This window comes from Procambarus clarkii, chromosome 38 (assembly GCF_040958095.1).
Source record: "Procambarus clarkii isolate CNS0578487 chromosome 38, FALCON_Pclarkii_2.0, whole genome shotgun sequence".
Taxonomy (NCBI): Eukaryota; Metazoa; Arthropoda; class Malacostraca; order Decapoda; family Cambaridae; genus Procambarus; species Procambarus clarkii.
Window position 1 is genome coordinate 31623077 of NC_091187.1, and position 25108 is coordinate 31648184.

At 45.1% G+C, this 25108-nt stretch overlaps 1 protein-coding gene across 2 annotated transcripts in view; it reads right to left on the bottom strand.

The window, feature by feature from the left end:
• Positions 1-25108, bottom strand: part of LOC123772032 (BUB3-interacting and GLEBS motif-containing protein ZNF207-like) — a 310957-nt gene that overhangs the window by 14085 nt on the left and 271764 nt on the right. The window contains exon 1 of one of the 2 annotated variants that reach the window (XR_011230860.1): positions 1887-2033. The exons of the other annotated variant lie outside the window; for it this stretch is intronic. The gene's annotated coding sequence lies outside the window, so the exon portion shown is untranslated. Of the gene's footprint in view, positions 1-1886; positions 2034-25108 lie in introns of those variants that run through there. 2 annotated transcript variants of the gene reach the window in all.

A 25108-nucleotide genomic window follows, 5' to 3' on the forward strand; every position in this document is an offset into this window, starting at 1 on the left:
ACCCTAAAGTTCATTCCATGGATAAGTTTTCGGCAAGGTCTTTGTGCTAACCTCCAAGACTAGAAGAACTAATGTTTGGAGGTGCCGGGCAATATAAAGTCATGGTTCAGTACATGTACTACAGTAGTTTTATCATCCCGATTCCTCCCCCCCCCCCCCCCACCACCACTATGTCCAACACTGTTGGACGTGGGAGTTATGTAGCATTTGTTGCACGAAAAGTCAGAGTTTATGGAAGCAAATGCAAGGAGTCTAACTTAACATTCTGGTCAACTTCATTAAGAACAGCATGTTCCGTGTCCACCATATTCAGTAGTTCAAATTTATTGAAAAAACCAAACTTACATAATTTGTAGATTAACCTACACGTGGTTATCTACCAGATGTCAATATTAAGGTTTTATGGCAATAGCATTCACCCTGGCGAGTAATTTTACAGCTAAAATTGGTAGTTTTGCATTATGCTTAAAAAAAAATTACTTCAATTGCTGCCAGGCTCTACCTTCCAGTTTAGAGTAATTACAGTGAACTAACTGCCTCCCCCAAATGAATCGCGGGTTTACACTGAGCAAGGGGACCCATTTAAGATGTACCTATTTACGAGTATTGTGGTAGCTTTGAATACTCCCTCACTATACTAAAACACGAGGCAAGATTTAAGACAAGTTTGTAGTAATAAACCTTCAAGAGCTTTAGTAAAGTACATGCGAGGAATAGAGGTTGTGGCATTCTGAAGGATGTGGGATATTATATGACCAGGAAGATAATTGCCAGTTAAGGTTTCAATTAGAACTAGCATTAATTGTCACTTCAGGAAAGTCAGCGATGATCCGTCATGCATCAGAAAACACCAGTAGGTAAAGGGGTGTTTACTAGTTATGTTAGTGCACCATTATGAAGACCACTTCGTCAAGCACCACGGTCCTCAAGAAGCACAAGTACTTTATATTCACAAGGGCGAAATTTTCTACGCAATATTTATACCAGCAATAATTGCCATTTAAATACAGTATCCACCTGATGATGAAAGGGTGGCCATTTTTTCCATGCGACAGCCAAGATGATCGAGGCAGAGTTTTAGACAAGTTACTTAGTGTAAACCTAATCTTACCAATTCAGATTTAGTAAAGTGTAACAAAACCAGGAGAAATCATTTGTTAGACCTGAAGGTGCAAAGGACATGTTGAATTAAGACAACTTTTCCTTCCAACACCCGTTACACAAGCTCCCTGCAAGTTTGTCAGTATAGGATCTTTAGAGGTTTAACTGCTCAAGCCAATTATAGGCTTGAGGTTTAGGAAATTTCAGTCAAGTTAATAATTAAAATTAAGTCATGGCCGATTTTAATTCTTGTACAAGAGTTATGATAGTTTCAAAATTAATTAAATACACGAATTTTAGCAGTTTTATACCCAAACCAGTTAACCCACTCTCACAAGGTAATACAGAAATCAAGAGACGCTTTTAATGTCATTTAAGAATAATCACTTTATTAATAATTCTTAAGAACTCCATTTTAGTCGTGTGGAAGACAATTTAAAACTCAATTTTAGGAATTCACATTAGGAGTAATTTATCCCGATATGAATCAAAGGCACGATTATATGCCATCTAGTTACATATAGCCATAGAAGATTACTAGGTATAAACATGGAATGTAATATTGTTGAAGTGGTTAATAACTTGCGTCATTTAGTTGACAACTGTTTGACTCACGACACTACTAGTTTGGCTGTGAAGTAAGGGGGGGGGGGGGAAGTTACAAGTTATGAAATACGTTCAACAATTTAACGTCTATAATAATACCTATTAGAAAACTTAAAAAACATAAAAACCAACAAACAACCTATAACAAACATTTCAAAAAAACTTAACAAAACACAAACCTTCGCTATGATAAGATGTCTTGCCGTGGAGAGGAGGTAACTGACACACCACGGCTCCAGCTCCCACTTTTATACTCACCACATTGCTTCTCATTGGTTAATAGTCTGACGCAACAGATCCATCTTGGCTTGTAATTGGCTGCGCCTCAACTGGGGTCTAAGACGCTAGTTACTCCTGCCACTACGACCATAACATGCACGTTGCCAGTGGCCGCTGCCAGAGGTGGCCAGTGGCCGCTGCCAGAGGTGGCCAGTGGCCGCTGCCAGAAGTGGCCATTGACAATATCAACAATGCAGGCAAGGGCCACTTAACCCCATAATTAACGGAACATTACTTGACCTCCTTCACTGCTATGTAGATTTTGTTTATGTATTGTTTAAATATTTATTATTTATAGTCATTTACCTTATTGTTAATTACAACATAGAGATGGAGAAGAGATGGATGAGGGGAAGACTTGCGCTCCCAAGACAGACACTCACAGTATATTTAGCACTAAAGTAATAACTTTTACTTGTACTAAGATGCTTATAAAAGGTTCCCATACTAAGGAGAAATAATAAGTTTACAGTTGTAAAGTTCCTCTAGTAGTGTGAACTATATTAAAGATGAATTGTCAGTTCAAATATCTATATAAATAAAAATGGAAATGTTCGTTTCTTAAAAACCTCTAATCCCTGAAAGTTCTTCACCGATTGCTTTGAAATTTTCACACAACGTTCCAGTCGCATCCGAGCGGGTTTTTATATACATACTATATAGATGTCACGCCTGTGAGGAAAACATATTTTTTTTTTTTAACTATGCTTTTTCAAGTGAGAGAAATCTTCGAAACCACTTTACCGATTGCTTTGAAATTTTGACACAACGTTGCATTCGAATAGGCGCGTATTTTTAAATACCTACTCTATATATGCCTCACCTATGACAGGAAAAAAACATGCTTTTTTTGAAAAACAGTGCCATCTGTTGGATGTAACAGCCACACATATTGTATTCTCCAAAAGTTCTTCACCGATTGCTTTGAAATTCTGACACAACGTTCCATTCGAATATGCACATGTTTTTATATACCTACTATATAGGTAGTATGACAGACACCTGTGACAGAAAAAAACATGTTTTTTTTCGAAAACAACGCCATCTGTTGCACGTAATAGCAACACACAAACACACACACACACACACACACACACACACACACACACACACACACACACCACACACACACACACACACACACAGGATTGTAGTACAGGATGATAGTGAGTGGTGTCCCAGAGAACATAAAGGTATAGTGCTTTTGAATAATAGGTGAGATAACAGGAATGTGCCAAGGGAAGTGAAAAATTGGATGAGAAAAAGTTGCCCTAGTGTTTCCAGTGCAGAGAACAATATTCAAGATGGCCGCCGGTAAGAGGAAATACAAAACAGAGCTTGACTTTGCTGGATTCAGTGAAGAAAGCATTGATATAACCAGTCTATACAATAAGTTGGTAAAATTAGATACTATAGTGAACTCTCATGTAGAAATAATTAGTAAATTGAAAGAAAGTAATGACCATTTAAATAGCAAAGTTTTATGTCTTGAGGGTTTAGTGAAAGACTTCTGCAAGGATAAGAATCAATTGGAAACAAATTGCAAAGCCACGGAAGAAGAAAATAAACTTAAAAATAGCTTTGGAAGAAGTTGAAGTAAGTTTAAACATAAATGACTACAATAGGTTAGGTAAGGAAATTCAACAGGAGAAACAGCTTTTGTCAGCACAAATGGAGGAAGTTACACAGGGAATAGTACAGTGCAAGAAAAATATGCAACTCACCTATGCACACACGTGGCCAAGGAGAAGGAAAAAATTGAAGAAGCAGTAAAGGAAGTCAAACACTGCAGCAACCAAGATAAAAAAAAATTAGGCTGGAAGTGAGAAAAGAATTGGCATCTAACCCGAAGTTGGTGCAAAGCACAGTTGATCGGAGTAAGTCCCTGATAATTTTTGGCTGCAAAGAAAAGGAAATAACATCTAGGTCAGAAAGAGCTGTAGAAGAAGCGAAAGTAGTAGTTAAAAGTGCTAGCCTCGTGGAAGGTCTTACAACCATAGAGAATGTTTGCGACTACAGGAGAATAGGCAGATATGTAAAAGGGAAAGATCGACCTTTGAGGATCACCCTAAATGGTGCCAAACAGATGGAAGAAGTACTAAGGAATGCTAGAAAATTACAAAGTGATGAGGATGGGAAATTGTGGTCGTTAAGACGAGATCTTTCAAAAGAAGATAGAGAGAAGCTGAAACTGAACCTCGCTGAAGCAAAACGTATAAATGAGAACAGGGATGAAGAAGATATCAATTCTTTTTTTTTCTACAAAGTGATAGGGGTAGGCAGACCAGTAAAGTGGTACATAAAGGCAAACCAACAAAATCATTAGAGAGAGGGGGAGTGAAAAATAAGAAGAGGGGGAACAAGTTCCTGAAGATTGCATAAACCAACATAGATGGAGAAGATCGAAAATACTGGAGTTAAGTGATGTAATACAGCTGCAGACACTAGCCATAGTTGCACTCACGGAGACAAAACTTGAAGATGTTATTTTAAATGAGGTCATATTCCCAAGGGGCTACTCAATTTGGAAACAGGACAGAAAAATTTGGAAAGGCGGTGGCGATGCTGTGCTGGTGAAAGAACACCTAAAGGTGAACGAAAAAATGACTGCCAATCCACAAGAAGTTGACATAATAGCACTAGAGATCTACCATGAGGATGATAAACTAATGATCATGAATGCATATAGTCCACCGCCAAGCAGCACATAGTCAAAGGAGGAGCTAGATAGTAAACGATAAGGTCTTATAACAATAATGAGAGATATCATAGCGAGAGCGGATAACGATAGTTCACGACTCTTGATAGTCGGTGACTTCAACTTGAAGTCCATAGACTGGGAAGCATATGAAGCTAAAACAGAAGATTTTTGGACCTGTAAATTTGTAGACCTCATCCTGGAAACATTCTTGTATCAACATGTTAAACAAGCTACGAGGATGAGGGAAGGGGACGTTCCCTCCATGCTAGATTTGATATTTACCCAGAAGAAAGAAATATTTGACATTCAGTACCTTTCTCCCTTGGGTAAAAGTGACCATGTCTTTTTGGGAATAAAGTATGCAATGCGTTATAATCTGAAAGAAAATATTTAGGTTGATGCAATTGAAAAACCTGACTTTAGGAGAGGACATTATGGCAACCTTAGAAAAAATTTTAGTGAGTATAATTGGACAGACTTGTTGCTAGGCAAGGAAGTGAATGAGATGTATGTCAAGTTTTGTGAAATATATGATAAAGGCACAAAAATTTTTATACCAAAACAGAGATGCAGAGCTAGGAAACAGGATTGGTTCAACAGAAATTGCGAGAGGGCCAGAGACCAAAAGACACAAAAATGGAAACAATACAGGAAGAGGCCAAACCCCAAAACATACCAGCGATACAAAGATGCGAGAAACAACTACACGGCAGTGAGGAGAGAGGCAGAAAGAAATTTTGAAAAAGGGATTGCAGACAAATGTAAAACAGAACCAGGTCTATTCTATAAATTCATAAACAACAAATTGCAGGTAAAGGATAATATTCAGAGGTTGAAAATGGGAAATAGATTCACGGAAAATGAAAAGGAAATGTGTGAAACATTAAACGAAAAGTTCCAAAGTGTGTTTGTACAAAATGAAATCTTCAGGGAACCAGATACAATAAGAATTCCAGAGAACAACATAGAGCACATAGAGGTGTCTAGAGACGAAGTGGAAAAAATGCTCAAGGAGCTAAATAAGAACAAAGCAGTTGGTCCAGATGGAGTTTCACCATGGGTTCTGAGAGAATGTGCACCTGAGCTCAGCATTCCACTTCAACTGATTTTTCAGGCATCCCTGTTTGAAGGAGTTGTAGCTGAAGTGTGGAAAAAGGCTAACATAGTTCCAATCTACAAAAGTGGAAGCAGGGAGGACCCCCTTAATTATAGACAGGTATCATTGACAAGTGTAATAGTCACAATATTGGAAAAAATAATTAAAACTAAATGGGTAGAACACCTGGAGAGAAATGATATAATATCAGAGAGACAGTATGGTTTTCGATCTGGAAGATCCTGTGTATCGAATTTACTCAGTTTCTATGATCGAGCAACAGAGATATTACAGGAAAGAGATGGCTGGGTTGACTGCATCTATCTGGACCTAAAAAAGGCTTTCGACAGAGTTCCACATAAGAGTTTGTTCTGGAAACTGGAAAATATTGGAGGGGTGACTGGTAAGCTTCAAACATGGATGAAAAATTTTCTGACTGATGTCACAAGTGGAGTACCACAGGGTTCAGTTCTTGCACCAGTGATGTTTATTGTTTAAATAAATGATCTACCAGTTGGTATACAGAATTATATGAACATGTTTGCTGATGATGCTAAGATAATAGGAAGGATAAGAAACTTAGATGATTGTCATGCCCTTCAAGATGACCTGGACCAAATAAGTATATGGAGCACCACTTGGCAAATGGAATTTTATGTTAATAAATGTCATGTTATGGAATGTGGAATAGGAGAACATAGACCTCACGCAACCTATATATTATGTGAGAAATCTTTAAATAATTCTGATAAAGAAACAGATCTAGGGGTGGTGCTAGATAGAAAACTATCACCTGAGGACCATAGAGAATATTGTGCGAGGAGCCTATGCCACGCTTTCTAACTCCAGAATTGCTTCTAAATACATGGATGGCGATATACTAAAGAAATTGTTCACGACTTTTGTTAGGCTAAAGCTAGAATATGCAGCGGTTGTGTGGTGCCCATATCTTAAGAAGCTCATCAACAAACTGGAAAAAGTGCAAAGACATGCTACTAAGTGGCTCCCAGAACTGAAGGGCAAGAGCTACGAGGAGAGGTTAGAGGCATTAAATATGCCAAAACTAGAAGACAGAAGAAAAAGAGGTAATATGATCACTACATACAAAATAGTAACAGGAATTGATAAAATCGATAGGGAAGATTTCCTGAGACCTGGAACTTTAAGAACAAGAGGTCATAGATTTAAACTAGCTAAAACACAGATGCCGAAGAAATATAAGAAAGTTCACTTTCGCAAACAGAGTGGTAGACGGTTGGAACAAGTTAGGTGAGAAGGTGGTGGAGGCCAAGACCGTCAGTAGTTTCAAAGCGTTATATGACAAAGAGTGCTTGGAAGACGGGACACCACGAGCGTAGCTCTCATCCTGTAACTACACTTAGGTAGTTACACACACACGTGTAGGGACGGCCAGGGAAGGCAGAAGTGTAGGACGGCAGTCCGCGAATTACTTCAATATTCTCGGGATATATACGTACCAGTGAGCCCAAAACATAGTTTTTGGGCATATGAAGGATACAGCAATGCAGTGATAACGCAACATAGTGAATTCTTATAACGTTGGATAAGAAAAAAAATTTGAAAAAGAACGAGTTTGTGGCAAGACCGTGGCGGGCTGAGCGGGAAGAGAAGGGAAGCATTTGGACCACCACGTGGGAGGACCTCTGGCGGGGAAGTCAACAATTAAGGCGGACACCACTTCATAAATCACCTAATTGTGCTGTGGGATGCTTACTCGGAGGTGAGTGCCTCTCAAAGTCAGTCATATAAGGTGTACAGTGTTTTTTATTCAATAATTAGCTTTGACCTTTAGTTAAAATATGAAAAAGTAGCTCGAGAGCCTCAGCTTGGTACTAGTTTCTCACACCTGTATTTTACATTACACCGCCACTGACTAGCCCCACCCCCACTCCTCACCATAACAAGCCAATGTAAACACACACACACACGCACAAACCAGCCTACCGCCAACCTCACCTCTCATCCCTGGGACTGACCTTCCATCCCTTACCTCTTTCCCTCTCTCCCTCACTCCCGTTCACTCCCCCTCTCCCTTTCACTCCCTCTTCCTTCATCCCTCCACCAGTTAACCCCACCCCCCACCATGCCACCCCCACAATAAACACACACTCACACGCACCCACAGACACAGACACAGACACAGACACAGACACACAGACACACAGACACAAACACACACACACACACACACACACACACACACACACACACACACACACACACACACACACACACACACACACACACACACACACACACACACACAGGTCATGCGGGATGGCAAGACAACAGAATGAAGCTGGAGGAGAGGGACTGGACGAGTCATACATGGAGATGATTGCTAAGGCATGGAAGGAAGTCAGTGGGGAATTGAAGGACCTGAGGGAAACTATATGTAAACTGCAGATAGAACTAAGTGCAGCACAAGCGGAGATAAAAAGCCTAAAAACAGGCCCTCCTCAGACTCTGGCCCAGGGGACCAACCCCCAGGTACCAGGAGATGTAGGAATGACAGGGACCCCTACAACTGGCCCAACCTTTGCTGAAATGATGAAGAGCCCAGGAGCAATGTCCACAGTCAAGGAAGTTGTAATGAAAGCAGTAACCTCACAGGAGGCAGCTAGATGCACAAGCCAGCTAATGGAAAGGAAAAGAGCTGTAGTAGTGGTAGGTGTCAAGGAACAAGAGGGCTCCACAAGAGAGGAATCGAGGACTATAGACAAAGCTGCAGTGGCAGGGATATTAAAGGAGATAGGAATGGAAAAGGCTGAACGAGACAGAACAGTTTTTCCGGATTGGCCAGTACAACAGAGACAAAAAGAGATTGATCAAGGTAGTATTCAAGAGTGAGGACATCAAAGAGGACATCCTAGTAAAGAAGAGCAAACTGAGGTATGCAAGGAACTACAAAGAGGTATATGTTCAGAGGGACATGACCAGAGACGAGATAGTAAGGGCAGCAGATGCAAGGAGAGGGAAGGGAGCCAGGGAACCTCAGCCTCCAACCCAGCAATCCCAGAGGGGAGTGGGGAACCCCAGTCCAGCAACCCAGGAACCCCAGGGGGGAATGCAACACCCCAGCCCACCACCCAATAGGGCCCCACCCCCTATCCCCCAGCACAAACCCTTCCTTGCCCCTGCACAATGCCCATCATGAAACCCAAATCCTCCCACTCCCTTTACCCCAAGTATCCCCTGCTTTCCCAGCCCCTGGTCTTCTTCCTGCCCCAAGCAGGCCTGAGGAAGACCTAAGCCCTCCATCCCCCACTCCACCTCCCCCTGAACCCCTGGCAACTACCTCACAGGAGGATGAGCCTACCCAAGTAGCAATGACCATGGAAAAACTTCCTACACTTGTGGGGAGTGAGGGTGAAATTGGATATAAGAAAGTGAGCTTCAAGGTAATGTACTCAAACATTGATGGGTTTACCAATAAAGCAAGTGAACTGGCAGAAAAGGCGCAAGAAGAAAACCCTGATGTAATAGGACTAACGTAAATAAAATTGTCAGGAGTCATAACAGATGCTGTGTTTCCAAAGGACTACTATATAGTAAGGAAAGAGAGGGAAGGGAGAGGAGGTGGAGGAGTGGCCCTGCTGATAAGGAAGGACTGGAGTTTTGATGAGATGGAAATTCCGGGCTGTGACGGATTCTGAGATTACATAACAGGAACTATAACAATGGGTAAACCTAAGATAATAGTGGCAGTCATTTACTATCCTCCCCTAAATGACAGAAGACCTAGACAGGAGTTTGATAGAAACAACATGGGGACCATTAATATAATAGAGCAGCTTCAGTTGCCTGCAGGAATGGCTCAAGACTCTTAATCATGAGCGATTTCAACCATGGAAAGATAGACTGGGAGAATGGGGACCCACATGGAGGTGCAGATACGTGGAGAGCTAAACTCTTGGAAGTGGCAACAAGGAATTTTCTGAGCCAGCATGTCAAGGAACCCACAAGAGTGAGAGGCAATGATGAACTAGCTAGACTCGACTTGATATTCACCCTGAATGAGTCAGAAATAAGGGAAGTCAAAGTTGAAGCCCCCATAGGAATGAGTGATCAGAGTGTACTGACCTTTGAGTACTTGGTGGAGGTAGGGATAACCTATCCAAGGATGGGATCGGAGGGAAAAAGACTGAATTACCGAAGAGGAAAATATGACGAGATGAGGAACTTCCTCAGGAGAATACCATAGGAAACAGAACTTGGAGACAAGAATGTGCAGGTCATGATGGATTTTGTCACCCAGAAGTGCCAGGAAGCTGCAAACAGGTTTATCCCCGTCCAAAAGGAGAAAACGAAAAACAACAGAAAAACCCATGGTTCAACCAGGAATGCAAGGTAGCGAAACAACTGAGTAAAAAAACATGAAGAAACTACAGAATAACAGAACACCTGAGAACAGGGAGAGATACCAGAGGGCCAGAAATGAGTACCTCAGAGTGAGAAGCGAAGCAGAGATACAGTCTTAAAATGACATCGCAAATAAAGCCAAGACCCAACCAAAGCTGCTCCACAGCCACATCAGGAGGAAAACAGCAGTGAAGGAACAAGTGATGAAGCTGCGAAAAGGGGAGAACAGATACACAGAGAATGACAAGGAAGTGTGTGAAGAACTCAACAAGAGATTCCAGTAGGTCTTCACAATAGAACAAGGAGAAGCCCCTGCACTAAGTGAGGAGGCGGCAAACCAAGCAACCTTGGAGGAATTTGACCTCACCAGTGATGAGGTCAAAAGGTGTCTGCTGGAGCTGGATGTGACAAAGCTGTTGGGCCTGACAGAATCTCACCGAGGATACTAAAGGAAGGGGCAGAAGCACTAAGTGTGCCACTCTCTATGGTGTATAACAGGCCACTGGAAACAGGAGACTTACCAGAAAGTTGGAAGACAGCTAACGTGGTTCCAATATACAAGAAGGGTGACAGGCAAGAGGCACTGAACTATAGGCCAGTTTCCTTAACTTGTATACCATTCAAGGTGATGTAGAAGATCGTGAGGAAAAGGCTCGTAGAGCATCTGGAGGGAAATAACTTTGTAACGCACCACGAACATGGGTTCAGGGATGGTAAATCGTGCCTCACAGGTTTAATAAAATTTTATGACCAGGCAACAAAAATTAGGCAGGAAAGAGAAGGGTGGGCCGACTGCATTTTCCTGGACTGTCAAAAAGCCTTTGACACAGTACCCCATGAAAGGCTGTTAAAAAAGTTGGAGCAACAGGCAGGAGTAACAGGGAAGGTGCTCCAGTGGATAAGGGAGTACTTAAGCAAAGGAAAACGCGAGTAACGGTGAGGGGGGGGGGGATATCAGAGTGGCGAGATGTCACCAGCGGAGTCCCACAGGGCTCAGTACTTGGACCCATCCTGTTTCTAATATATGTAAACGATCTTCCGGAGGGTATAGACTCATTTCTCTCAATGTTTGCTGATAATGCAAAAATTATGAGAAGAATCAAGATGGATGAAGATAGACAGAGACTACAGGATGACCTGGATAAACTGGAGGAATGGTCTAGAAAATGGCTGCTAAAGTGCAATTCAGTTAAGTGTAAGGTGATGAAATTAGGCGAAGGGAGCAGGAGGCTGAACACAAGGTATCATCTGGGAGGTGAAATACTGCAAGAGTCAAATAGAGAGAAAAATTTGGGGGTTGATATCACACTGAACCTGTCCCCAGAGGCCCACATCAAAAGAATATCATCAGCGGCATATGCTAGACTAGCCTACATAAGAACTGCCTTTAGAAACTTGTGTAAGGAATCTTTCAGAACCCTGTATACCACTTATGTAAGACCAATCCTGGAGTATGCAGCTCCAGCCTGGAGTCCATACCTAGTTAAACCCAAGACAAAGCTAGAGAAGATTCAGCGGTATGCCACTAGGCTCGTCCTGGAACTGAGAGGAATGAGCTACGAGGAAAGGCTAAAGGAGCTGAAGCTCACATCCCTGGAGAACAGAAGAGTAGACAAACTCTTCGGCAGGGTGGAGCACAAACAAGGGGACAAAGGTGGAAACTTAGTACCCAGATGAGCCACAGAGACGTTAGAAAATTTTTTTTCAGTGTCGTAGTAGTTAATAAATGGAATGCTTTAGGCAGTGATGTGGTGGAGGCTGACTCCATATATAGTTTCAAATGTAGATATGATAGAGCCCAGTAGGCTCAGGAATCTGTACACCAGATGATTGACAGTTGAGAGGCGGGACCAAAGAGACAAAGCTCAACCCCTGCAAGCACAATTAGGTAAGTACACACGATACTAAACATGTTACGAATTCCATGTCAATGTTTCCAATTGCTTTGAAAGTTTAATTTCATATATTTCGATTTATTTTAATTTATTTTGAATTATTTTGCTTGACATTGTGTTGGAATTGAGCTGTATTGTTTACCATACCATTCATTTCATAAGTATAATTATAAATGCCACACCTGTGACATGTAAAAATATTATCTTTTTTATTAAGAAAAAGCGCCATCTATTGCACCTAAGAGCCACACACTCACTATCCTAAATGTGTTATGATTCCATTGCAATGTCTTCGATTGCATTGACAAATTAAATTGTCTTATATTACGATTTTTTATTTTGATTTAATTATTTTGCATGACATTGCATTGGAACTGAGCTATGTTGTTTACCATACCATTCATTTCGTGAGTATATATATAGATGCCACACCTGTGACAGGTAAAAATATGATTTAAAAAAAAAACAGTGCAATCTGCTGCACATAAGAGCAACTCATGCTCTACTAAATATGTTTTGATTCCATTTCAATGTTTCCGATTTCCTTGATAAATTGAATTTTCATTGATTCAAATTATTTTCATTTTGATTTAATTATTTTGCGTCACATTGTGTTGGAATTGAGCTTTGTGGTTTACCATTGTCACGTGCCTCTCACCTTGGCCTTGTGTTACATGAGGTTACAGTTAAACAGCGGGGGATCGTGCTACTGATCCTATAACCTCATGCCGTGGGTCTTCGCTCCCTCCACTAGGGTATCACATATCACCACCAGGGATATGTGATACCCTCCTAGTCATGCCTTAAGACCGGCCACCATTTGACCTTGGACCCAAGGGGGAGAGGAAAAGGTCTGGGCCACACTGCTAAGCTCAATCCTGCAGTATGTGACTCCCCCACCGTGCCTGCCCACCTATGAGTGCAAAGAATATGCCGGACTTCCGGCCGTAGCCTCACTTCCACTTCTTACCTTCTGGTCGCCAGCTGGGTAATTCTCTCAGCGTCCCAGCAACGCCGCTGGTTCGAATATAATATATTTACAGCAGCCTGGGATCGTACTATGTGCTGCTAGTACTAGAATTCAAATGTACAGTCGTGTTGCCAACTCAGGGTCACTCTTTAAGGAATGCCAGTACCAGTGTTCAAATCCAATGTCGTGTTGTCAGTACCAGTGTCAAATCCATAGGCATCGTGAAGATCCTCGTCATCTCCGTGCTCATTCCCTGAGTGAAGTTCCTGGGCGTTGGCTCGTCCAGTCGTCACTGCACACATTGTCCCCTCAAGCTCTCCTTCACCGAGACCACACTCAAGGATCAGGATGCACCTTCTCCCTTCTGAGTTCCTAGTGGGCGTGATCCAATCACAACAGCTCTGAATGCTTTGGAGTTCCACTGACGGCGAGTCACTCACTCCTCCAGCCGTCGTATCTCTCTCGACTTCTCCAAGACAATTAGCACACGGTCCTCGGCGCCCTTACACTGCAGGAATAGGCTTCCTCGTACTTCCCTGATGTACTGCAGTCCTTGTTAGTCACTATATACTCGTCAGGCTGTGTATATCCACTTACGGAGGCTCCTAGACCTCGGAACTCGAGAGTTCTATCGGCGGACGTCCGCTCTCAACGAAGCGCCAAGTATCTCTGAGCGCCTGGCGCTCTGCAGGCGGCAGGCCAGGTCTCTCGGTGACGTCACAGACCCAGGGGTGGGCTCTGATTGGTCAATGAAGCCACGTGACCTCAGCCAGCCAATGACCGACCGGTGGGCGTCGTACACAAAATGGTGGATTTGCAGGCCAGAGGGCGCCATTTTGTTGTACCCAGGGCACGACTTTTCCACTTCCCTGCAAATTTACAAATACCAAATTTCTCCCCAAATAAGCAACCATTCTGGAAGCCTCATACGTCAAAAGATTCCCTGCACCTCAGAGAACCTGCAGGTAAGCTGATATGACTCTTACAGCTGGCATACGGGAGAAACTGGAGAGGGCACCATCACATACCTCCCCCCTCTTAACATAAGAGTCATATCATTTAGTAAATCCGGTAGAGGGCATCCGCTACCACATTCTCCCTTCCATTGATGTGCTGGATTTCCAACCAATACTCCTGTAACAGTAGGGCCCATCTTGTCAGCCTTTGATTCGAGTTCTTCGTCCTGTGCACGAACGTCAATGGGTTTTGATCGGTAAACACTCGCACCGGTCTAGTACCTCCACCCACATAAACGTCAAAGTGCTTAAGTGCCAGGATCAGGGCTAAGGCTTCCTTCTCCACTGTACTATAAGCCCTCTGATACTTTTCGAAATTCTTTGATTACAATGCTATCTGATGGTGAACTCCGATCTTTTCTTGAGCTAACGTGGCTCCAATCCCTGCATCGCTCGCGTCGATGTACAGGATAAAGTCGGACTCGAAGTCAGGTGAAATCAGCACCGGTGCTTCGGTTAACAACTTCTTTGTCTTCTCGAAGGCTTCCTGACAGGCTTCACCCCACTTCCATCTAAAGTTCTTAGACAGCAAGTCCGTCAGAGGGTGCACCACTGTTGAGAAGTTCTTGCAAAATCCTCTATAATATCCAACCATCCCCAGATATCGTAACAACTCCTTCTTTGTCCTGGGAATCGGATATTCTTCGATGGCTATCACTTTGTGTTCCACTGGAGTCACTTCTCCTTGGCCCACGACGAAACCTAAATATTCTAGTCGGGCCTTCCCGAACTCGCTCTTGGCCAGATTAACTGTCATATTAGCTTCTTCTAACCGCCGGAATAACTCCCTCAAATAATCCATGTGTTGTCTCCAGCTATCCGTGTACACCACTATATCATCGATGTATACGGCGCAGCCTTGAATCCCTCTCAGTACCTCGTTCATCATCCACTGGAAACAGCTTCCACTGTTTTTCATGCCGAACGGAAGTACTTTGTACTGGTATAATCCGTCTGGAGTAGCAAACGCTGAGATCCTTCTTGCCCTCGGAGACAAAGGTATCTGATAATATCCTTTTAGCAGGTGGTCTTTGGTGACAAAAAACCTTGCGTTACCCACTTGGTCAACGCAGTCACTTATCCGGGGCATAGGGTGTGAATCCGACACGGTTATGGAGCTCACTTTGCGGTAGTCGGTGCAAAAGCGTTACGAGCCATCACCCGTCTTAACTAGCACACAGGGTGAACTCCACTCACTTTTGTAGGGCTCCGTGCGGTCATTCGCTAGCAGATACTCCACCTCCTGTCGCATGATCTTCCTCTTCTCTGGACTCACCCAATAAGCGTTCTGCTTGATTGGTTTGCCTCCGCCCACATCTACGTCGTGCACCACACTCTTGTGCCGTTGGGGCACATCCGTGAAGAGTGACTGGTTCTTCCTTACTAGGGTCACTAGTTCTCTTCTCTTTCCTTTATCCAGATGTCGTAGCTTCTCTTCTAGGTGTGTCAAACTTTCTGTATATGACAGGCGTGTACCAAGCGGCACGGGCCCACTTCTCTTCCTCTGCTGACAACACTTGGCTCATCTCCATTCACAGGACCAATTTCTCCTCTTGAGAAATTGCTGGCTGTTCCATTCACTTCGCACTCTCCTGCTCTTCTGGGAAGTATGACTTCAAACGGTTAACATGACATACTTGAGTCGTGCGGGGACAATTCGACTTGCTGATCTCATAATTCACAGGACCCACTCGCCTGACAACCGAGTATGGACCACCAAAGCGAGATTCCGTCACTCTACCTACCTCTCCCAGATAGCAACATCATCACTCTTGCTCCCGTCGCGAATTTCCTTGGGACAGCTTTTTTGTCGTACCAGATCGACATCTTTTCTTGAGCTGTCTTCAGGTGCTCAGCAGCCAGCTCCTTCGCCGTCTTCAATCATTCGCGGAATTTCTGCACATACTCCTCCACCGTCGCTAACGTCTTAGTCGCAGTCAACTGCTCCTTCAGCATCACTAATGGGTTCCTCACTTCGTGCCCAAACACTAGTTGGAATGGAGAGAATCCCAGAGACTCAACTATAGCATCTCTGATTGCAAACAGGGCTGGATAGACAGCCTCATCCCATTCTGCCCCCTGTTCCGCACAATACACTCTCAAGACGGTTTTCAGGGTGGAGTGGAACCGCTTGATCGCTCCCTGTGACTGAGGTCTATAAAGTGATGACCATAGTTGGGCTATTCCCCAGCTTGCAACAGCCTGCCTAAACCATCTCGACTGGAAAATACTTCCGCAGTCGGACTGGATTTCCTTAGGCACGCATACCCAGGCAAAGAACCGCTGAAGGTGTCCCATGACGCATCTTGATGTCACCTTCCGCATTGGGATCGCCTCCAGAAATCTAGTCGAACCACACATGATGGTCAATAAGTAATTATTTCCTCTGTTCGTTCTTTGTAATGGTCCAACGACGTCGATTATTAGGCGTTCAAACGCCGGACCAAACGCAGGAACTGGAACCAAAGGGGCTTTCTGGATGGCAGGGGCATTCTTCCCCGCCCTGTGGAACGGGAAACATGTCTTAGCGTCCATTCCCGGCCAATAAAAATTATCCCGAGGCCGATTTAAGGTCTTGGTCACTCCCAAGTGTCCCGCGGGATCAACTGAGTGAGCAAGCTTTAGCACCGTGCCTCTGTACTGCGCTGGCACCACCACCTGACGCCACACTCTCAGCATATCACCACCCGCTTCTTCTCTCACTGGTCTCCACTGCCTCATTAGCACCCCCTTTTCCATGAAGAAGTGAGTCGGCAACTCGGGTCCGGCGAGACCTCCTTCCGCCTCCTGTACCAACTCCAGAAACTCCGCCTTTTGCAGCTCACCAAGACGGGCGCTGTCAATACCTAGTGAACTGGTGAGAGTAACTTGGATACTCCTATCCGACTTTTCCTCACCTAGTACTTGTCCTCTGGCCTCCTCTCGGAACAAATCATCGAGCCCCAGGTCACCCGGTATGTTCTCCTCGGCATGACCGGATCCACTCACATCATCTTCCCTGACGTCCTGTCTCGATGTCACCGCGCATACCGGAAATGCCACTCTCACAATTTCTGTCGCGTCGCCGCTTACGTCCGTCATGCTGCTATGTCGATAGGGCTCTATACACTCTGTGTCCTTAATCAATTTCGGGAGAACACATCCTCCACAGGAGTCATTCCTAGGTTCACCTGAGCTTCCATCCTGGGCAGTGAAGCACAGACTCCTACCACGAGAGTCTGACAGCCATAGTCAGAATTAATAGTTACTTTATGAAGGGGCATCCTCACCTGTCCCCCCAACGTTCTTATCAGGTCTACCCCTGTACTGGAACTTCTGTAGTCCTCGGGGAAGAAAGATTCACTAACAAGGGTGAAGTCGGATCCAGTGTCCCTCAGCATCCTCGCTGGCACAGGATTTGCTCCTCTTATCTTCACCGTCCTCTCACACACAAAGGGATGAATCCTCTTCTCCCTCATCACCGGCATATCACCTGAGTTATCGTTGGCCTCTTCGCTTCCTATTCTCGCGAAAGCCACATTCCCGCCGTGCCTGGGGCGACCGCACTCTCTTGCAAAGTGTCCTCGTACTCCACAGTTAAAACACCGACTGCCTCTCCCAGGCGATCCTCTACCAGTCAAACTGGTAGCACCAACAGTAGACGTTCCCTGGGTTCTTCTTGGACTTCCCGTCGTTGGTTCCCGAGCAGCAGCACTTGCTCCCGAGCTTGGTCCACTGCTCACAACTTGGGGCTTCCTCCCCGCGTCCCTTGAGCTCTTGAACCGGGTCCCTTCACTGGGTACACTACTCTTGGGAGTGTCCCCGCCCGTCCTCGCTCCTCCTAAACTCCTAAGGTTCCCTCCCGACCTGGGGTAAGGCGAGTGTCTGGGCGACCCCTCCCTCCTGAGATATAGCCCCTCCTCCAACATGTCGACTCAGTCTGCAGCAGCCTTAATGTTCCTTAATACCTGCTTCTAATAAGGGTGCTTCTCTCACCCTTACTCGCAACTCAGAATGGAGCACTGACATAAACTTCTCCATCACTATCAGTCGTTTGATCTCATCCGCCGACTCTGCTTCCTCCCCCTTCAATCATCACAGGAATTTCCGTTCCATATCCCTGGCGGTCTCGGCGTAAAACTTTCCCGACGCTCTCGTACATTCTCTGAACCGAGTGGAGCACCGCACTCTTAATCGCGTCGTATCTAGCACACTCCTCTAGGTCCAGCATGTTATTGGCTTTCCGGGCCTCACCAGTCAACCTGCTCTGCCCCAGAGCAGCCCAATCATCTTCCGGCCACTCCTTCAGAGTCGCTATCCGTTCGAAGTGTTCGAAGAAGGCCTCAGCTTCTTGTGGTTCGAACGTAGGTAAGTCACGTTCCTTTACCTTGAGGTCATCCCGCCGTGCAGGTAGTGAGGGCAGCCCACGCTCAACGTGACGCAATTCGACTTCTTTCTTTGCCTTTATCTCCTCCAGTCGCAGTTGTCTCTCTCCTTCTCGCCACAGCCGAGCTTCACGTTCCTCTCGCTGCAGCCGTGCTTCACGCTCTTCTCGCTGTAGCTGAGGTGCACGCTCCTCTAGCTGTAGCTGAGCTGCACGCTCACGTTCCTCTCGCTGTAGCTGAGCTTCACGCTCCTCTCGCTGCATTTGCGCTTCTCTCTCCTCTCGTCGCAGTTGGGCTTCCAGTTGCATCTTCATTATTTCCAGTTGCAGGCTCCTCTTACTACAGCTGGACCTTCCACTGCTCCCATGTTCACTGTGAGTTCTCCCCACACTGGTAGGCGCTTGGGATGGCTCTAGTTGGGACGGTTCACCTTGGGACGGCCGTTCATGGGACGGCTCTTCCCTCGTCGTCTCTTCTCGAGCTGTGAGTTGTGCCATTATTTCTAGCCTACGCTCTGCTACCATGGTCGTCCTCAATCGGATCCCCAAGTGGCCTACCACTTGTTGGAGCTGGGCCTTGGTACACTCTTCCAAAATTCTCTCATCCCTCGTCGCAATAAATCTATCCACTCTATCCTCCTCCATCTCAATAATTGAGCTATAGCACTACTATCTCACTGGTTTTACTATTCCAGTCTCTGCACTACTGGGCATCACTGTCACTGTTTACTGAGTTCACTGGCAATCATGGTCACGACACTGGTAGCACTGTATTTGTACTCTGGCAACACTGTCTTGAAATTTGGGCAACACTGTAGCTTGATTAACGTACCCTGGCAACACCGGAGCCTGATCAACGCATCCTGGCAACACTGCAGACTGATCAACGCATCCTGGCAAGGTCACCAATTTTGTCACGCACCACTCATATTGGCCTTGTGTTACATGAGGTTACAGTTAAACAGCGGGGGATCCTGCTACTGATCCTATAACCTCACGCCGTGGGACTTCACTCACTCCACTAGGGTATCACATATCACCTCCAGAGAGCTCTTCTAGTTATGCCTCAAGACTGGCCACCATTTGACCTTGGACCCAAAGGGCAGAGGAGAAGGCCCAGCCCACACTACTCAGCTCAATCCTGCAGTATGTGACTCCCTTCCCCCACCGTGCCTGCCCACCTATGTGTGCAGAGAATTTGCCAGAATTCCGGCCGTAGTCTCACTTCCACCTCTTACCTTCTGGTCGCCAGCTGGGTAATTCTCTCAGCGTCCCAGCAACGCCGTTAGTTCGAATATAATATATTTACAGCAGCCTGGGATCGTACTATGTGCTGCCAGTACTAGAATTCAAATGTACAGTCGTGTTGCCAACTCAGGGTCACTCTTTAGGGAATGCCAATACCAGTGTTCAAATCCAATGTCGTGTTGCCAACACAGGATCTCTCTCTATGCCATGCCAGTAACAGTACAGTATAATCATGTAATTAATCACAAAGCTCAATGAGATGGAGGTTACACCAAAAGCAGTGATAAAATAATAAAAAGTTTACTCAAAGTAAACTACAACACACGAGATACATGTATGGATTTATGGAAGTAATAGTAATAATGGTGACAGCAGCACTCCTCTGGTGGCCGCCGGGAGCACGCATCAGCTGATGAATTAAAGGGATCACTGGCCCCTTCACTGGGCGGCTCCATCAGTATCGTCCCTCGATCCTCCACAAGCCGACCACACGCTGTCTTCACCACTCAGTAGAATAATATATACGTGCTGTCCCACAGCCTAAGCTACTCCTATGACTTATATGCACTCTAATAAATGCCTAAGCATAATAATAATAATAGGCCTATCTTACCTAACAACCAAAGACATATGGAGGGGGGGGGGGGGGAAATTGATCTACCTTAACATATCCTGTCCTCAGACGCCTAGGTTCCAGTCGCCGTTCGCTGGGTACCCCGTTCTTCGGGTTGTTCCCAGCATTCCAGAAGCATCAAAGTCCATAGGCGTCGTTGAAATCCTCGTCATCTCCGTGCTCATTCCCTGAGTAAAGTTCCTGGGCGTTGGCTTGTCCCGTCGTCACGCACACGTTGTCCCCTTAAGCACTCCTTCACCGAGACCACACTCAAGGATCAGGATGCACCTTCTCCCTTCTGAGTTCCTAGTGGGCGTAATCCAATCACAACAGCTCTGAATGCTTTGGAGTTCCACTGACGGCGAGTCACTCACTCCTCCAGCTGTCGTAACTCTCTTGACTTCTCCAAGACTATTAGCACACGGTCCCTGGCGCCCTTACACCGTTGGATTAGGCTTCCACGCACTTCCCTGAAGTACTGCAGTCCTTGTTAGTCACTATATACCCGTCAGGCTGTGTATATCCACATACGGAGGCTCCTAGACCTCGGAACTCGAGAGCTCAATCGTCGCACGTCCGCTCTCAACGTTAGTTTAGTTAATTTATTATGTACCCCATACCCATCTTGTGGGCGGTAATGGAAAGGGTTACAGAGTTGAACAGACCACACACTAGAAGTTGAAGGGACGACGACGTTTCGGCCCGTCCTGGACCATTCTCAAGTCGATTGTGTTATAATAGGAGCTGCCTCGTATGGGCCAATAAGCCCTCTGCAGTTCTCATTATTACTACTATCCCCGACACCTTACTTTCCTCCTCAGCTCTCTCTTGCCTATTTATTGCCTGTCTCTACCTCCTCATCACCACATTCACGCAGGGTGCAGTCGCACCTCCACAGATCTCCAGTATCAGCTATTGTTACTGGTAATGGCTCAAAAGGGCAACCACTTACGGGCTATTCATGCCCGTGCCACCTTTTAGGTGGTTTAATCTTCATCATCATCATCTCCTCATCACAATCGACATGAGAATGGTCCAGGACGGACCGAAACGTCGTCGTCCCTTCAACTTCTAGTGTGTGGTCTGGTCAACATACTTCAGCCACGTTATTGTGACTCATCACCTGCATATGGATACCACAGGTACGCGTCTTACTCTGTTTAATTTCTTCGATGCTCAACCTTCCTTTAAACGGCCTTTTCGCGCCTTTGAATCTTCCCTTCTTGCCGTCAAGCGTCGGAAGAACCAGCTCAGGTTTCTTAAAGACTGTCTTGCTGAGCAAGTTCTCCCTCTTTCTTTATCTCACTTTCTCCAGTTCAACACTTCGGGATCTCCTTTCCCTGAACATGCCCGCCTTGAACAAATCCACAAGGGCCGTGACGAGGATTCGAACCTGCGTCCGGGAGCATCCCAGACACTGCCTTAATCGACTGAGCTACGACAGGGTAAAAGGATTGAAACCGAAGTTCTACTGAACTTAATGGATCCCGTAGCCTCTCCGAGGCACAAACCAGGCTTTTACACAACCCCCCCCCCCCTGCACCCGAGCTATGTCAACAGGCCGTTCTCCCTCTTCGCCCTGTGTGTGATGATGTAAGGGCGAAGAGGTAGAACGGCCTGTTGACATAGCTCGGGTGCAGGGAGGGGGGGTTGTGTAAAAGCCTGGTTTGTGCCTCGGAGAGGCTACGGGATCCAGTAAGTTCAGTAGAACTTCGGTTTCAACCCTTTTACCCTGTCGTAGCTCAGTCGATTAAGGCAGTGTCTGGGATGCTCCCGGACGCAGGTTCGAATCCTCGTCACGGCCCTTGTGGATTTGTTCATTTGATGCATCACGTTATTGTGATCTCTGTGTGTGATGCCCGCCTTCTTCTTCAAGAACTTATTCATGCCACCTCCTTGCAAGTTGACGAGGCTTCTCTTGCTGTTCGTCAACAGCAACGCTTTCTGTTCTCTTCTCTTCCCAGTGATTTATGCAATATCATTTTTCCAATTGCATTTGACACTGCTCACGTCTCCTCTTCCCACCACTCCTCTACACTACACAACAAACTTCAACACCTGATCTCCAACAGTCCTTGGGCCAAATACTCTCTCTCTGACTGTGTTACCAACCTTTCGTCCTACTCTCTTTCTATGCACCAACAAGAACTTCTTGGTCTTGGTCTGTCTTTTGCTACTTCCCCTGGTCCACGCTGTGGCATTGATCTCATTAGTTCCTTTGACAGGTTTGTCAATTCTAACTCTAGTACTCTTTCGGACCTGTCTGCTTTTAGAGGGGCCCTTATCCCCGTTCTTGACAGCTTGTTTTCTAAAAATCACCACCTTCCTCGTCGCTTCCAGCTTGCCCTTGTCTCCCTAAAAATCTAACAACTCTATTCTTATCCTTCCTTCCGACAAAGGCAATTCGGTGGTTGTCCTTGACCGTGAGGACTACCTCCGAAAAGCAGATGTCTTGCTCTCTGACTCTCGCACTTATGCTCCCCTGACTTCTAACCCTTTGGATCGCCTCAAAACTTCCATTAATTGCAAATTAAGACAGCTCTCTAGTCTTTGCCCTCCTGACTTTGATCTCATTAAACGTTTCTGTGTCATCTGCCCTTCTCTTCCTTATTTCTATGGTCTTCCTAAGACTCATAAACTTGGTGTTCCTCTTCGTCCTATCATTTCTTCACTGGGCTCTGTCAGCTATCCTCTTGCCTCCTGGCTCGCTAAAACCCTGACACCTTATCTTTGCACTTTTTCCCCTGCCCACCTTCGTCACTCTCAAGACTTCATAGAAAGACTTCGCCTGCAGCCCTTTTGTAAGATGCTTAGTCTTGATGTCGACTCTCTGTTCACTAATGTTCCGCTCGATGACGTTCTCTCTTTCCTTAGACAGAAGGCGTCAGAGGGCGTCCTTCCTCTCCCGCTTCCCACTGACGTTTTCCTCGATCTTAATAGGCTTTGTGTTGATTCTAACTCTTTCTCTTTCAACGGTAAATATTACACTCAAACTTTCGGTATCGCTATGGGTTCCCCTCTCTCCCCTGTTCTTGCTAACTTCTACATGGAATACTTCGAAACTGTTCTTCTTCCTTCTATAGATACTCGTCCCTCTCTCTGGCTTCGCTATGTTGATGACATTTTTGCTTTATGGCCTCATGACCTTAATCTTTTCCAGCCTTTCCTCGTCTCTCTTAACAATCTGGCTCCTTCTATCCATTTCAAAGTTGAGTGGGGATCTAATTCCCTCCTTCCTTTTCTTGATGTTCATGTTCACAGCTCTGTGTCTGGGTTCTCTTTCTCTGTCTACCGCAAACCCATGCATAGTGGCATGTACATTCACTTCTTTTCCTACCATCCTCCTTCTGTTAAGAAAAGTGTCCTCGTCTCTCTCTTCCTCCGCGCTCTACGCATCAGCGACCCTCAGTTTCTTGATTCTGAAATTGCCTTTATCTACAAATCCTTCTCTCGCCTTGGTTATCCTTTGCATTTCATTAACTGTGCCTACTCTCAAGCTAAACGAAATTTCTTTCATCCGAAACCTGCTTCCAACACTAGTAGCACTGTACTATGCCTTCCCTTCATATCTGAACTCAAAACTTTTACCAATACCTTTCGTCCTCTTGACATTAAACTCGCCTTTCGACAAACTAACACACTTCGTAGCAATCTAGTTCACACTGCTTCTCCTGCCTCTAATGCTGCTGGTGTCTACACTATTTCCTGTTCATCTTGTCCTCTCCAATACTTTGGCGAAACTGGCCGTACACTGAATGACAGACTTAAAGAACACAAGAGAAGTGTCAAGTCTGCAGACACTAACAATGCTCTCTTCTGCCATGTGAGGGATTCTAATCATCCCATTGATTGGTCTTCCTACAAAATAATCTTTCCTGCCTCTACTCTACACAGACGCAGTCTTGTAGAATCGGCTCTTATACACAATGTACCCAACATGAACTTGAGTCCTGGCTTTGTTGCTGTGTACTCTTCCCTTTCACAGTATATACTCAAATGCTCTAATCTTTCTAACAAACGTGACTTAACATAAGCTTACCCCTTCCATTTATCTTTCTTTCTCTTTCCTTTTCTTTCTCTCTTCTCCCCTTTTTCTGTTCATTGTCTTCTCCTACGCTCCCTTGCTATCCTCTTCTTATTCCTATTACTATCTCCTTCTCATTAGGGGGTTATAATAGGAGCTGCCTCGTATGGGCCAATAGGCCCTCTGCAGTTCTCATTATTACTACTATCTCCCTACACCTTACTTTCCTCCTCAGCTCTCTCTTGCCTATTTATTGCCTGTCTCTACCTCCTCATCTCAATCGACTTGAGAATGGTCCAGGACGGACCGAAACGTCGTCGTCCCTTCAACTTTTATTGTGTGGTCTGGTCAACATACTTCAGCCACGTTATTGTGACTCATCACCTGCACAAGGATTACAGAGGCACATAATGGGCTCAGGGACTGAACCCCACAATTCATTTGGCTAAGCAAGTTACAATCTTGATGAGCTAGTTGCAAAATTCAATATAAGTCGTCACATCAACAACGGGTTCGAGATCGACCTCAAGTACAGGTTCTAAATCAAGCAACTGACGTAAGTGGAGAGCTAGTGTCACAATTTATATGCTTCTCCTGCACAGTGCCCCCCATCCAGTGGGCAGTGGTGGATAGGTTACAATCACTTAGTTACTACCTACAGTTAGCAAACTGGGGATATTTGGCTAAATTTTCTGGTAGCAGATCATTTTGAATGAAATATTTACACATCGCTGGAACATTGGTTATAGAATTGTCTCTATATTCACGTATCTTTTTGCACTCCATCACATACTGACGGAGGGTGTGGGAATA